A 12,773-nucleotide genomic window follows, 5' to 3' on the forward strand; every position below is an offset into this window, starting at 1 on the left:
ATGTATTGTCAAATTGGTTTCCATACAACACCCAGGGCTCATCCCAATAAGTGCCCTCTTCAACGCCCATCACGCACTTTCCCCTTGCCCCCAGCCCCCCATCAATCCACAGCTTGTTCTCTGTATTTAAGAGTCTCTTGTGGTTTGCCTCCCTCCCTCTCTGTTTGTAACTATTTTTCCCCTTCCCTTCCCCATGGTTTTCTGTTAAGTTTTGCAAGATCCACATATGAGTGAAAACACTAACATATAGAAATATAATTGATGTTTTGTATCTTTAACTTCAACTCAGTGATCTTGAAAATTCACTTATCATTTCTAATAATTAATTCAGGGAGTATTTAGGATTTTCTATAGATTCACATATATCATCTTTAATGGTTTAATTCTTCCTTCCTAACCTATATGTTCCCACTCACTCCTCCTTTTTCTCCTTATTTTTCTTTTGATTCCATGTTTTGCTGGATAGAACCTATAGTACAGGGATGAATGGAAGGGATAATGAAGACATTCTTCTCTCATACCTGACTTTAAGGAAAATGTTTTCAATGTTTCATTATTAAATATAATGTGTGCTATTAGGTTTTTATAATACCTGTCTCAGATTAAAGTTCTTTTCCTAATTTGCTGAAGGTTTTTTTTTTTAAAATCAGGGATGAGTATTGAATTTCATTAAATGATTTTCTGCATTTATGGAGATTATTTTTTCCCTTATTCTGTTAATAAGTTACATTAATAGATATGTGAATATTAAAACAACCATACATTCTGGAGGAAATCCAATTTTACTATGTTGTATTTTCCTCTTTGCCTATATCTGAACTTAATTTGCAAATATATATATATTTTTTAGGACTTTTACATCTATGTATCTTGTAATATCATTGCCAGGTTTGATATGAGAGTTATGATGACTTTGTATAAAGAGTTATGAAGTACTCTGTCTTTCTTCTTTCCTATTCTTGGAAGAGATATTTAAACCCAAAAAGTTTTATAACTTTTGGTTCCCACCCCAACCACCTTACCTTATTCTCTGTCTTATTTTTCACTCAGTTGCCTATCCCCAAAACCTTGGAGTCTTTCCATTTATCTTAGTACTATTTTCAAAACACATCCTGAATTCAATTCACCCCCTTCACTGATACCACTAATTTCAAGCTATTATTTCATACCTGGATTAACCTCAATAGACTTACAACTGGTCCCTTATTTCTCCTGTCTCTCTTCCCCATAATCTGTTGTACACACAGCATAGTGGTCATGTAAACATGTCTCTTGCTCAAAATTTCAAATGGCTTCCCATTATACTTAGAGTAAAATCCAAACTTCTTACCATGTGATATTAGACAGGATGAACTTATTATGACTTAATAGCACTAAGGTTTATTTCTTAAAGTCTACTGCCAGTCTGCATGACTCATGAGGGTAATTGTCTTCATGTTACAACTCTGTGATTCAATTCACTCTGACCACCTGGCTCTGTCACCTGAAGAAAGAAACAGCTTGACATTCCTGTGCTAACTTTTTGATGTTTTGGCCCAGATTGGATAAAAGTCACTTCTGCCCATAGTTCACTGACTAGCAGTATTCAGTGGACCCACTTTATAATCCACTTTGTGCTTTGTTGATTAAAAGGATCGGGAAATGTGGGGAAACAAAAGCATGTTTGGTGAATCTTATTCTTCTGGACACTTATAAGTCACAAATGCCCTGCCTGCCTGTCCTTCAACCACATTTCATTCTGATTTCATTCTTATTTATCATGTTTCAGCCACACTACTCTTTTTGGTATCTGTGAAGTATACCTAGCTTCTTTCTATATTAGGGTCTTTACAGTTGCTGACTTCTGGCCATTCAGTTCTCAGCTCCAATGTCACCATCCCAGCTAAGATATCCACTCACCTCACCATCACCTTCTGTCCCCTTGCCCTGCTTGAACTTTCTTCAGAGTCTTTTCTCTTTCTTCTCCTTTTAGGATTCCAATTCTGTGCTTCATAGAACTAACTGTTCACTGTGTCCCATATATAGTTCTTACATTCTCTCCTCATTTTTTTTCTGAAATTACACTGATTATTTCCTTTCTTGTTTGATTTCTGTTCTTCCCAAATATTTCACAATATATTTCTCCCCTGTCAATTTTGAGAAATTCAGTTGCTATTTTGTCAACCCTTGAAGGCTGTTGTGGAGAATAAATAAAGCAATAAACAAACAACAAAAAAGTATGTACACCCTAAGTTGAGACTCAATGTTACCCGGATGTGGTGCCACCCCTCAAGCTAGAGGTCTCCCTAAGCAGGGCTACTGTATACATATGCAGTACATAACAGAGGTTCTTCACAATGAGAATTTCTTTTAATGTGTGTGCATTTGTTTTTAAAAGGATCAGACCTTCTACATGGTAGAAGTTGTGCTTTTATTATCTAATGGTGTATATAATGGGAAAAGATATCTGGATTCCTATGAGGTATTGTTTTAGATGTATTTGTAGATTTTTAAAGTCAACCACGATGGTATCTTTATGTATTTAAAATATGGCATTATATGTAGGTCCAACACATTTTATTTACTCAGTCTATGGAAAATTCTTGACATGATATGGATGTCCCCACACTAGAGATCCACACATGTGAAAAGAAAATCTTTGAGTTATAGCAATATTTTTAGCAATAAAGCCTGGCAAATAGTGAGATTTGCTTTCAGGAGACAACAATAAATATTCTTTTATCTCATGAATACTTATTAAATATTCACTTGTTGTCAAGCATTATGCTGGACATCACATGCTTCAATAGGTCAATTATTCATTGTATCTGCCCTGAAGGAACTCAAGCTCTAGCAAAGGAGAGATATGAATCATAAGCACCCTGCCCCCCTCCCCACCAAGTCCTTACTAAGTCAAGCTCCCCTGGCTCCTCTGAGGGTTAATTTTTGCCCAGAAGAGTCCTCAGTCCATTTGTAAATAGGCTTCTTGTGAAGTGTAAATAGTTTAAGATGTAGCTGGATCCCTGACGTATATACAAATAAGCACTATGTCAGTCACTGTGGAAAGCATTACATGAGTGGTTTAAACCACTATATGACCTACAGAGGTTCAGCAGAAGATACCACTTCCTATTTCTGGTATTAGGAAGGTTCATGGAGAAGCTGACTTTGAGCTGTGCCTTCAAAGACAGAGTTAGGCAAGGCAGAAGCAATCCAGGAAAAAAAAAATAAGTGACTCAAAGACCCTAGGCTGGAAGGTACAAGAAAAGCATGGCTGGAGGAGAACCAAGGGCTCTTAATGACAAGCTGTGGAATCTAAGCCTTAATCAAAAGGCAATGGGAAGTGAGCAGGAAAATGGTACACTCAGAGCAGTGCTGAGGGAGACCACATTCAGTGCATACCAAGAGTTTGGCAGAGTTTAGTAGTTTCATAAGTGTTCACGTTCTGAAAGAACTGAGAGAACAAAGCCAGGAGAACAGTGTCAGCCATTGAAAGGGTCAGAGGGGTTGTAAAGTACCAAGGGCTGGAATATGATGGTGATGGGAACAGAGAGCCAGACACCTGAGAGACAGCCTGAGGTGAATTGCTTGGGATAGCAGTCCATCTTAGAGGTTCTCCAACTTCTTCCCCATATATTCTTGACACCCTGGTTTCCTGTAGACTCCCCCACAAGTCTTGATGACGGAAAAATGTGAGCAATGCTCTCAGTGGTTTCACTTCTAATTGTCATGGAATTCATACACTGACACATGTCTCCCACTCAGAAATTTCCCTGGAGATCATGGGATTTTATTTCACTTTTGGTACACTTCTCTGACGTGATCCTTACCAAGAGTCCTCTTCTGCACAGCACATGATTGCCAACTGTCACCTGCCAACTGACGGTTGCTCAATGGCCCGGAATTGCCCTTTACACCCCCAAGCCTCTTCTCTGAGTCCTAGTCATCTTTCAAGACTAGTGCAAATGTCCCCTCTCCTCCCACACCATCCCTGCCATTTACCCCAACTCGGTCAGCAGTAATCTGTCCCCTCCAGGACTCTCAGGGTCCTCTGGGACCACCACCCTCAGCTCCCATCTCCCCTCACACTTCCTCTCCAGTTGCTTGAGGGCTGGGCAGATTCTTACTTATTGCCACGGTCCCAGAATCCCACATGGTGTCATGTGCCTGGTGTTTAGTTGGTAATTGTTAGATCTTTGTTAAACTCAGGTGTTTAACATTTCAACATGGCCTAGATTAGGATTTAAGAAACTTCTAGTTCCACTTTCCAGTGTTTTGTTTCTGCCTCCTGTTGAAGTTAGAACACTTTGTCTTTGACTCATGTGTGACGCAGGAAAGAGGTCCTTTTTTCTGGTTTCTCCAGGCCCTGCTGAGGAGCTCGGGTCTGCTGTTCCCATCTCCTGCCTATGGACAGCTCAGACTTCTTGCCTGTTCCTCCCTGAAATATCGAGAGGAAAACATGAGTCACTCCTAATTTCTCCAATGTGATTTCTTCTCTTTTCCCTGAATTTTGTTTCTTGTAACCTGATTCTCATCATTCACCACATACCTTCTATTTCTCTTCTCCATTTCAACCTCCAGTAGCTCTCAAATGATTTTAACACCTGTCATTTCTTCATCACAAACACAAATACACATATTTTTAAAACCCTCCTATTTATACTGTGTTACTTCATCTGACCTAGTAAAATCCTCATTAATGCAACATGGCCAGACAGCTTGCCATTACTGGCAAAATTTAAAAAACAAGAAGGAGATGGGGATAGCATAAGTAGACATTGTGTTAGGATGCCTTATCAACAAAGTGTAAGGTTAAGAAAACAGAGCTCTGGAGTTGACCACTTGGGTTCAAATTTCAGCACTGTCACTTTAATGGTCTAGTTACATAACTGCTCTGCACCTTAGCTTGCTCATATGTAAAATGACAATTTAAAAAAGAACCTATCTCATGTTGCTGTGAGAGTTTAATGAAATGTAAAACCATGCCTGTAATATAGTAAGCATTCAATATGCTGTAATTATTATGAAGAGGATTGCCATCAGAATAGTTCCTGGACATAGTAGGCTCACAACAAAATTTTGCTGAATGAGTGAATGAATGAATGAATGAGTGAACATTCTGGTTTTGTGACAGGTTGTCTTCAGTTTTACCCATTTCCCCGTACTCTCCATAGAAGAAATATAGCAGAGGGCAGCTTCTGAACTGAACCTTGGGTAGAGAGTGAAAAGGAATGATCTTGAGTTTGAAGTGGACTGAGTTTCAAGTCCAGACCAGAGGGGCTGGGTGAGCACTCGGAGTTGTGAAGTTGCAGGGGCTGGTATCTACATGAGAGAAGGAGCGTTTTCACTTGAGTCCATCTGACTCCAGGGCCATGAAGAGGGGTGTTCACATACTGAGCTCTCCTTCCCTGGATATTTACCTAGATCCCTTTCTACCTCTCCACTCTCCAGTTCTGTCCAAACTAAGAATCTGTCTATACTGGTATGGGCTTGGGTAGATGTTATATACCCAGAGCTTCAAGGTGGCAGCAGGAATTTACTTCCAGATAAACACCGTCCCTTGTTAATCTTTGAAAATTTATTAAAGCTCACATTCACAGGTATTGATGAGTTACTTAGAGTTATATAAAGTCCAATAGAAGTGCAGTCCAGGTTAGGAAGTGCAAACAATGGGAGAATGACTGTGTTTTTTCTCTACTGGCTGTTTGACTTCAGGCAATTCCCTTAACCTTTCTGGACTCTGGTTTCTTCCTCTGACACTCTGTGGCTTGATGACTAATAAGCAAGGGTTGTTTAAAGAATGCAATAATAATAATGGTAATAGATCAACCCCAGAGGATCTAAGAATTTCTTTTGGAAAAGAATAAGAGAGAAATCAAGGAAGAAAGATAAGGGTTGAGGCATAGAAGTTCCTGAATTCTAGGTTAAGAAGTTAAGGAAGCTCTTATTCTAAGGCCTTTGGGAGAAGCCAGTGAGGATTTGGCAGCAGAAGAATGAAAAGTTTAAAGAGTTTGTAGAAGGAGTTATCTGGCACAGGTAAATCGAGAGACTAGAAGGGAAAGAAGCTGGAGGAAGAGACCAGTTCAGAGACTGGTGCCACATCCAGGGCCTTACCCCATGTCTGAGAGAACAGACAGGAAGGGACAGATACCAGACACATTATGAAGAAATTGAGAGACATAGTGTCTAAGTGTAAGTCAGGTATTAGGAGGGAAGAAGGAGGAGGGATAATTACTTTTTTTCTTTTTTAGCATTATAATGTCTTGAGCCAAAGATAACGTAGGCTTCAAGCCTGATGTTGAGTGACAGTGTGGTGGTTACTGCCATTGAGGAGAGGGGAACAATTTGGGAGGAGGTGTTGATTTTATTTTGGATAGTTTGTATTTGGGCTATTGTCAGGACACCAGATGGCCCCATAAAGCAAACAGTTAATGTTTCATAAGTGACAGGGTGAATACTGAGGATAAGGAGGATTTTAGGGCCTGGGACATAGAAGAACTCAGGCACAGGGATGGTCACATCACCTCCAGGCTCTCTCTTAGGGGAAGAAGCTAACCTCCTCTGGGGTAAAGGTGAGCTGTAATGGTCATCCCAAGGCCTGAGGATGCCCAAAAGTGAGGTCAGAGGTGTGTTTATGGCTGGGGGCAGCAGTGTATATCTCTCTGAGAAGGCCACTCAGATCCACTGAACAGGGAGATCAAGGGCTCAGTGAGATTTGAGAAGATTTATGTTTCAATATTATGCTTTTATACACCCACAGCTTCCTCCTATAGAGATTTTTTAAGACTTTATTTTATTTTTAAGTAATCTCTATATCCAACGTGGAACTTGAACTTACAACCCCAAGATCAAGAGTCATATGCTCTACCAACTGAGCCAGCCAGGAACCCTACTCCTGTAGAGCTTTCTAAAGGTTAAAATGTAACACTGGTAGGCAAAATTTTAAAACAAAATGAATAAATGGAGTCCATTATGACACTAATGAAAAGATACCAACCCCTCATTGGAGTTAAACCTTTAAGATCAGTTAAGCCTGATCTCTCTTTGCTTTTGTCTACATCACTAGAAGGCTGCCTTTAATTCCATTCAAGGAACTTTTATTACATGCTTACAATGTGGAGGACACAAAGAGAAAACATAAGACCCTGCCTTTATGGACCCTACAATCTCTTTATAGAAGCCTGACATACGTGCAGTAAACTACTGACCACCACTGCAAGGCAGCATAGATACTGACTGAAATCATGTATTGATGGCAAGTCTTCTTGGAAGAGATAGAACTGGAAGTTCTATCTGAATTCCTGGTGGAACCTAAGGGGATGGTGGGGGCATGGAAGTGACATTGTCCACAGTATGTTTTAGAGGGATACTGGCTTCAGCCCAATGGGGGACATGGCGGGTAACTTTAGTTGGTCAGAGTGGGGTCAGGCTGAGGAGGTCTCTATTTCAATAAATCATTTGGTTACAGTGCTAAAACCCAGCTTGAGCAGGTTAACCTGTATCACATGCTGCATAGAGCCCAGGTGATAGAGGCACATGGCTTGGTGTCAATCCTGATTTCACCTATTGCCAGCTGTATGATAATGGACAAGTTGCTTAATTTCCCTCTCCCTCCATGTTCTCTTATATAAAATGAGGTAGTACATGGAATTGCTGGGACAATTAATAAAAGAATTTATATAAAGGGATTAGAACACTACCTAGCACATATTAAATGCTCAGGAAGTTTTAGTTTTTCACATTCCCTTTCATAAGTTTCTGTATTGGCTGAAATTTTTTAAATGAGTGGAGTTTTATAAATATAAAAAATAGGAGTTTATTTTTTTAAAGGTCTTTATAGCTTATCCCTTCTAATGATTTCACTGCTTAGAGACTATGGTGTCTGAATGAATGCCATTTTTCAAAAGTAATGAAGTATCGGGCCCCTATTGTTCTAAAGGAAAATGTCATTTCAGTTTCACACATGGGTATGGGTTGGTCAACTTGGAGTCAGTTGAACACCACTCCATGGTAACTTCAGAGAAGAAATTTGGGGGTTTGAGTAACTAATCTTAGGAAGACAAATACTGGAATAAGTAATTGCAAGAAACCAGTTTCTTTGAACCATTGTCAGACCACATGTGAACTGGTATGGCATGTTTAGAAAGTAATCCAGCTTTTAGGGCCCGACTAGAACAAAAGTCAGAAAGGGAAAAATGGCCCTTTTTAAATTCCTGCTTGCCTGTTTCAGGAGAACAATTTGTCTCACCCACAGTTGTCAGACTGAGATTTAAATCATCATGTCCTGGTTCTCAGATCCAGATTCATACTGAATTATATACCACCAGCTTACTTAGATATTCAGCTTACAGATGGGAGACTATGTGACTTCTCAACTTCATCATTGCATGCGCCAGTTCCTCACAGGCTACCTCAAGAAACAAGCCAAAGTACACATGGTGGAGAGTCCCAAATATCACTACGAGTAGGGAAATAAAATAACCAAAGTTTCAACAAGAGAGACCAAGGGACACCATTAAAAGAACTCTTCTTGAATGAACAGGCCCTAAACAGTCAAAGAGCCTTCTTTAATACAGCAGTACTTGCAGGTGCAGAGTGCATAACAAGCTTTTAAAACTAACAAGAGACAGAAAGCTAGCCAAAATGATGAAACAGAAGAACTCTCCTCCAAAGAAATTCCAGGAAGAAGTGACAGCTAAAGAACTGCTCAAAACAGATATAAGCAACATAACTGAACAAGAATTTAGAACAATAGTAATAAAATTAATCTCTAGGCTTGAAAAAAGCATGGAAGACACGAGAGATGCTATTGCTACAAAGATTATGGACCTTAAAAATAGTTGTGATGAATTAAAAATGTTATAAATGAGGTGCATAAAAAATGGAGGTGGCCACTGCACAGATTGAAGAGGCAGAGAGGAGAATAGGTGAATTAGAAGACACAATTATAGAAAAAGAGAAAGCCGAGAAAAAGAGAGAGAAACTTATCCAGGGGCACAAAAGGAGAATTTGAGAACTCAGTGATACAATCAAATGGAACAATATCCATATCACAGGAATTCCATAAGAAGTGAGAAAGGGAGAAAAGGGATGAAGGGGTACTTGAACAAATTATAGTTGAGAACTTCCCAATCTGGAGAAGGAAACAGACACTGAAATCCAAGAGGCACAGAGAACTCCCTTCAGATGTAACTTGAATCGATCTTCTGCATGACATATCATAGTGAAACTGGCGAAATATAGGGATAAAGAGAGAATTCTGAAAGCAGGTAGAGATAAAAGGGCCCTAACACACAAAGGGAGACCTATCAGAGTAGGTGCAGACCTATCTACTGAAGCTTAGAGGTCCAGAAAATAATGGCAGGAAATCTTCAATGTGATGAACAGAAAAAACATGCAGCCAAGAATCCTTTATCCAGCAGACCTGTCATTCAGAATAGAAGGAGAGATAAAGGTTTTCCCAAATAAACAAAAATTGAAGGACCACTAAACCAGCCCTACAAGAAATCCTGAGGGGGACTTTATGAGGGAAATGTTGCAAGGAACACAAGGTACCAGAGACACCACCACAAGCATGAATCCTACAAAGGACACAATGACTCTAAACCCACGTGTTTCAATAATAACACTGAATGTAAATGGACTAAATGCTCCAATAAAAAGACATAGGGTATCAAAATGGATAAAAAACCAAGATCCATCTATTTGCTGTCTATAAGAAACTCATTTTAGACCTGAGGACACCTTCAGATTGAAAGTGAGGGGATGAGAAAATATCTATCATGCTACTGGAAGTCAAAAGAAAGCTGGAGTAGCCATACTTACATCAGACAAACTGGACTTTAAAGTTAAGGCAGTAACAAGAGATGAAGAAGGGCATTATATAAAAATTACAGTGTCTATCCATCAGGAAGAGCTAATGTCTATGCACCAAATTCAGAAGCTCCCAAATACATAAAACAATCACAAATAGAAACAATCTTATGCATAAGAATGTGCTGATAGCAGGGGACTTTAATACTCCACTTATAGCAAGGGATAGATCAATGAGACAGAATATCACTAAAGAAACAATGATCCTGAATGACACATTGGGCCAGATGGATTTGACAGCTATATTTAGAACTTTACATTCTGAGGCCATGGAATTCACTTTCTTTTCGAGTGCACATTCTCCAAGATACATCACATACTGGGACATAAAGCAGCCCTCAATAAATATAAAAAGTTGAGATCATACCATGCACACTTTCAGATCATAATGCTATGAAACTTGAAATCAACCACAGGAAAAAGTCTGGAAAACCTCCAAAAGCATAGAGGTTAAAGAACACCCTACTAAAGAACGAATGGGCCAATCAGGCAATTAGAGAAGAAATTAAAAATATATGGAAACAAATGAAAATGAAAATATAACAATCCAGACTCTTTGGGATGCAGTGAAGGCAGTCCTAAGAGCAAAGTACATTGTACTCCAGGCCTATTGCAAGAAACTAGAAAAAGCACACATATAAAACCTAATAGCACACCTAAAGGAACTAGAAGAAGAGCAGCGAGAGCACCCCAAACCCAGTAGGAGTAGAGAAATAATAAAGATCAGGGCAGAAATAAACAATATAGAATCCAAAAAAAAAAAAAAAACCCACAACCCCCAGTTGAACAGATCAATGAAACTAAGAGTTGTTTTTTTGAAAAAAATAAACAATTTATGAAACTTCTAGCTAGGCTTCTCAAAAAGAAAAGACAGAGCACCCAAATAGACAAAATCATGAATGAAAATGGATTTATTACAAATAATCCCTCAGAAATACAAGCAATTGTCAGGGATTACTATGAAAAATTATATGCCAACAAACTGGACAACCTAGAAGAAATGGACGAATTTCTAAACACACACACACTACCAAAATTCAAATGGGAAGAGATAGAAAATCTGAACAGAACCATAACTAGTGAAGAAATTGAATCAGTTATCAAAAATCTCCCAACAGATAAGAGCCCTGGGTCAGATGGCTTCCCTGGAGAATTCTACCAGAGATTTAAAACAGGGTTAATCCCCATTCTTCTCAAGCTATTCCAAAAAATAAACATCGAAGGAAAACTTCTGGTCTCATTCTGTGAAGCCAGCATCAATTTGATTCCCAAACCAGACAGAGACCCTGCAAAAAAAGAGAACTATAGGCCAATAACCTTGATGAATTTGGATGCAAAAATCCTCAACAAGATACTAGCAAATAGAATTCAACAGCACATAAAAAGAATTATCCACCATGATCAGGTGGGATTCATTCCTAGGTTACAGGGCTGGTTCAATATTCACAAGTCAATCAATATGATACATTACATTAACAAAAGAAAAGATAAAAACCACATTATCCTGTCAATAGATGCAGAAAAAGCATTTGACAAAATACAGCATCATTTCTTAATAAAGACCCTCGAGAAAGTCGGGATAGAAGGAACTTACTTAAACATCATAAAAGCCATTTATGAAAAGCCCACAGCTAATATCCACAATGGGGGAAAACTGAGAGCTTTCCCACTGAGATCAGGAACATGCCAGGGATGTCCACTCTCACCACTGTTGTATAACATAGTGCTGGAAGTCCTAGCATCAGCCATCAGACAACAAAAGGAAATCAAAGGCATCAGAATTGGCAAAGAGGAAGTCAAACTTTCACTTCTCGCACATGACATTCTACTCTTCATGGAAAACCCGACAGATTCCATCAGAAGCCTACTAGAACTGATCCATGAATTCACTGAAGTCACAGGGTACAAAATCAATGTACAGAAATTGGTTGCATTTTTATACACAAATGATGAAGCAACAGAAAGAGAAATCAAGAAACTGATCTCATTGACAATTGTGCAAAAACCCATAAACTATCAAAGAATAAACCTAACCAAAGATGTAAAAGATCTGTATGATGAAAACTACAGAAAACTTATGAAGGAAATTAAAGAAGACACAAAGAAATGGAAAAACATCCCATGTTCATAGATTGGAAGAATAAATATTGTTCAAATGTCCTTACTACCCAAAACAACCTACACATTCAATGCAATCCCAATCAAAATTGCACCAGCATTCTTCTCAAACTAGAACAAACAATCCTAAAATTTGTATGGCATCACACAAGACCCCAAATAGCCAAAGTAATATTGCAGAAGAAAACCAAAACAGGAATCATCACAACCCCAGACTTTAGCCTCTACTACAAAGCTGTAGTCATCAAGACAGTATGGTATTGGCACAAAAACAGACACACAGACCAATAGAATAGAATATAGAACTATTCTCTGTAGTTCTCCAAGTCCCAGAATTGGACCCACAAATGTATGGCCAATTAATCTTTGACAAAGCAGGAAAGAGTATCCAATGGAAAAAGACAGCCTCCTTAACAGATGGTGCTGGGAGAACTGGGCAGCAACATGCAGAAGAATGAAACTAGATCACTTTCTCACACCATACACAAAAATAAACTCAAAATGGATGAAGGACCTGAATGTGAGACAGGAAACCATCAAAACCCTAGAGGAGAAAGCAGGAAACAACCCCCTTGACCTCAACCGCAGCAATTTCTTACTTGATACATCCCCAAAGGCAAGGCAATCAAGAGCAAAAATGAACTACTGGGACTTCATCAAGATAAAAATCTTCTGCACGGCAAAGGAAACAATCCATAAAACTAATAGGCAACTGACAGAATGGGAAAAGATAGTTGCAAATGACGTATCAGATAAAGGGCTAGTATCCAAAATCTATAAGGAATTCACCAAACTCCACACCT

The sequence above is a fragment of the Crocuta crocuta genome, unplaced genomic scaffold, assembly GCF_008692635.1.
Source record: "Crocuta crocuta isolate KB4526 unplaced genomic scaffold, BGI_CrCroc_1.0 scaffold87, whole genome shotgun sequence".
In the NCBI taxonomy this organism is placed as follows: domain Eukaryota; kingdom Metazoa; phylum Chordata; class Mammalia; order Carnivora; family Hyaenidae; genus Crocuta; species Crocuta crocuta.